This window comes from Aegilops tauschii, chromosome 1, assembly GCF_002575655.3.
Source record: "Aegilops tauschii subsp. strangulata cultivar AL8/78 chromosome 1, Aet v6.0, whole genome shotgun sequence".
Lineage (NCBI taxonomy): Eukaryota > Viridiplantae > Streptophyta > Magnoliopsida > Poales > Poaceae > Aegilops > Aegilops tauschii.
Window position 1 is genome coordinate 168,707,240 of NC_053035.3, and position 4,283 is coordinate 168,711,522.

Sequence of the window (4,283 nt, forward strand, 5' to 3'; positions counted from 1 at the left end):
GACTAATAGTAGTAGATGCAGGCAGGAGTCGGTCTACTTGTCTCAGACGTGATGCCTATATACATGATCATACCTAGATATTCTCATAACTATGCTCAATTATGTCAATTGCTCAACAGTAATTTGTTCACCCACCGTAATACTTATGCTCTTGAGAGAAGCCACTAGTGAAACCTATGGCCCCCGGGTCTAATTTCTATCATATTAATCTTCCAACACTTAGCTATTTTTATTACCTTTTGTTTTATTTTGCATCTTTATCATAAAAATACCAAAAATATTATCCTATCATATCTATCAGATCTCACTCTCGCAAGTGACCGTGAAGGGATTGACAAGCCCTTTATTGCGTTGGTTGCGAGGATTTATTTGTTTGTGTAGGTGCGAGGGACTTGTGCGTGGCCTCCTACTGGATTGATACCTTGGTTCTCAAAAACTGAGGGAAATACTTACGCTACTTTGCTACATCACCTTTCCTCTTCAAGGGAAAACCAACGCAGTGCTCAAGAGGTAGCAACCGTCTACACTTTGGCTTCTTCAGACATGTCAATTGAATTTATGGCAGAAATACCATCCCTGCCCCTCGATGATTTGTGATATCATCAATGACATCTTGACTTTCTGCCAACACAGACCTGGTTGTGCTTGGTTATCCGTTACGTTCTGAGATATCTTGGAATTGTTTCTCGGTATCTCTTGAGATCTTCGAACCTAATCTTTACTTGACACCATATCATTGCTGCATCGAAGCATGACTGTGGTATTCCGAATATCAACAAGAACATCGAAAGCATAATACAAAATGTTTCTCGTTTAATTACCCTCACACCATTGTATGGGTAATATCATGATTTTTCCCTCTCCCCATTATCTAAATGCTTTTGAACTTGCTGTCCTATAATGTATATCCTGCTCCGCTTTTCCTTGGGAAGGATATACTACCAACTCTTATGTGTACATCTTCCTTTCCTTTGGGTTGTTTGTTTCGATAATCATATTTTTCCTTTCCATTGGTTTGTTTAACCCTTCTTGTGATCTATATGATATAAGAAGTAATAATTCCCTGCTTATGTAAACACCTTGGTGTACAACTCTATCAGTAAGACCCTGTTACTATTATTGATGACATTCCGGTAACCACCGATGGACGAGAACCTTGCCTATTGGTCCGCCTCGTTTAACGAGAAGGAAAATGGTTCTCTTCGTCCCTCGCCCTTGGTACCAACGTTGTTGCCAATATAACTGGCAGGCTATCCTCTGACATGCCTTGCTATCAGGACCGTACAAGATGTTAGCACCCTTCCTACTTTTTAACCCACATGGTGGGCCCATAACCCACAGTTTCAACAGGATCGGAACCTGACTCTCCTGTACAACCTTGATTCCGAAATATTCTTGGCACTCGGCTTTGTATGTAATACACGAGCTAACTTCCTCACCATGTTTCATTCCGGTATCAGAGGCAACATTATTCTTCTTTGCTCTGAACCCCTTCATCACCTATTTTAGGCATCAGCTCGATGCCTACCTGGTTAAAACTTGTTGAATCTCTGTATAGCACTCTCGATACATCCTGGTGCTTCTAAAATCTCCTTCCTTGAGATAACTACCAGATGTTGATCCTTTCAGACATTCGTCCTTATAGCTTCCCCCTTACTCCACCTCTTAAATCTCGGGACGAGATTTCTTGTAGTGGAGGAGATTTGTAACGCTCGGATAATCAAGCTACAGTAATCCCCTACTAATGATGCCAAGTCATCACTGTTACTGTTGCTAATCTCACTTTGATTCAAAACCAATTCAATTTCAATTTTAAAATAAAGTCAAATAAATTATTTCTCCAAACAGTAAAACAAAAATGTTCGCTGGGTTGAAAATATTCACTAACTAAATGTCATGAGTGATTCAACATCATTTGAGATAGCTAATTTCCCCTGGGAATTAAAGCAGTTCCAAAACAACATTTTAAATGCTTTTCCATTTGTGAAAAATCCAAATCAATTCAAACTCCTCCCAAACTTTTTGTGGCAGGTGCCAAATATTGTAATGTATTTATTTGGCCAAGTCCCACATTTTACAGAACTCCTTTTGGCAGCTCAAATATTGCATAGCATTTTTTCTGTAAAAAGAAAAGAGCAAAACAAAGGAAAAAGGGAAAAAGAGAAATGCCCCTACCCCCTGGGCCTAATCCACCCGAGCCGGCCCATCCAGCCCACTCCCTGCACCGGACACCTCCCTCTCCCTGTTCCTCTGTCCTGGGTCGCTACAGGCTCCATCCCCGCCGGACCCGCCTCGCCGGCGACGCCCCGACAAGGATAAGGACACCACAGACCCCTCTCGGCCTCGTCAGCCCCACTTTCCCCCTCCGCGCAGATATTTTCCCCTCTCCCTCACGCGCTCGCTCCTCCCGATCGCCACCGTCGCCGTGCGCCGGTCGATTCCGTGTCCACCGGGCCCCTCCGGCCTCGCCGGTGTGTCCTGGAGCTCTAGCGCCGTTGTCTTCTTTGTCTGGTGCCACTGGACCGCACTGGGGGCTGCCGGAGCGCCCGCCTCAACTCCTTCTTCCTCCTCTGCTCCGCCGTCGCCGTGTTGCATCGCCACCGCGGCCACCGCCACCGCCTCGCCTCGCCACCATGCCCAACGTATTCGTCGTCGTCTTCCACGTCGCCTGACGCCTTCCGTTGGAGCCGAGTGACCCTGCAGCGCCGAGCCCCTTCGCTTGCATCTCCGGTCGCCGCCGTTCCCCTCCGACTCCAACGACCTCTCTGCTGCTACTAAACTAACCACAGGCCACCGTGAGCCACTCGGTGAGCTCCTCCCTCCCTCCATTCCTCTCCTCGCGCCTTGTGCATCGCCGTAGCTAGCTCGCCGCCGCGCCCTTTTCTGTCCGCCGCCCGAGCTCGTCGCTGCCGTCGCTTCCGACCTCCGTAGCCCGCGCCGTGGGGTTAGAACGATGCGGTGATGTTCCCGCATTCGAATGAGTCCGAACGCGCGCGCAAATTCGCACCGCAGCCACCTCCCCGTAGCATGCCCGAGAGCTCCGCCGCTTCTGCTCGTCGTCGACGCCGTTCCGGTCGTTCCGGGCCCCAGCCGTCGCCTCCATCTTGCGTGCGACGTCGAGCCGCGTCGAATGCATCTAGCTACGCCCCCGGAAACCCCCTGTGCGCGAAACCCGACCCCTCTCCCGACGTGCGCCGCCGCGGGAGGCTCGCCGGAGCAACTCCCGTAGCCAGCGCCGACGTGGCCAACCGGGGCCACTCCCCTGGTCACTGCCTCGTGGGCCCTAGGGGCCCCGTTGACTGGGTTGACCCAGTCAACGTGCTGACTGGCAGCCAGTGTCACTGACATGCGGCCCTACCGCATAATTAGTTTAACTAAAACGTTTTTTATAATTAAAACTAATTAGCTTAGTTAATTAGTCAATGATAGGTGGGGCCTACCTGCTAAATAACTCTGTTTAGTTAGTTTTAAAACTCTGTTAGCTCTATCTCTATGACATGTGGGTCCCACTGGACCCACAGGTCAGGTTTGACCTTGGTCAGCGAGTCTGTTGACTGCTGACATCATCAACACGTCATGCTGATGTCATATTCCTTTTCTATTAATTCTGTTAATTTAAATAATTTCAGAAAATGTTATAAACTTTAGAAATTCGTAGAAAATAAACTGTAGCTCCGATGAAAATGTTTTCTACATGAAAGTTCCTCAGAGCGACGAGACGAATCTGAATACGCGGCCCGTTTACCTATCAGATGCCTCTAACTATCTGAACATGGAACATTCCCCCTCTGGTCATCTGTCTGGCACAGGTCCGGAACTGGGAAAATATTCCCGGTTGAATCCCCCCTTCACCTATATTGTGCAGCACTACGTTAGGTCGACCCTTGTTCTGATTTTCGTCATGTCATGCTTAGTGGTACCTCTGATTGCTTATATTTATTGTTTCTTTCCCCTCTTCTCTCCGGTAGACCCCGAGACCGATGCTGCCCCCGTGATCGACTACGTCAACGACAACGCTTCTTCCTTTTCAACAGAGCATGCAGGCAAGCCCCCCTTTGATCATCCCGATATCGCCCATTCCATTCTCTCATGCTTGCATCAGATTTTGCTACTGTAATTGTTTGCTCCTATTCTGATGCATAGCCTACTTTTGTATCTGTGGTTGTACCTTACCTACTTATCCTAAACTGCTTAGTATAGGTTGGTTAGTGATCCATCAGTGACCCCCACCTTGTCCTTGTTGCCCCTGCTTCATCATCGAAGACCCGATCAACGGGATCGAA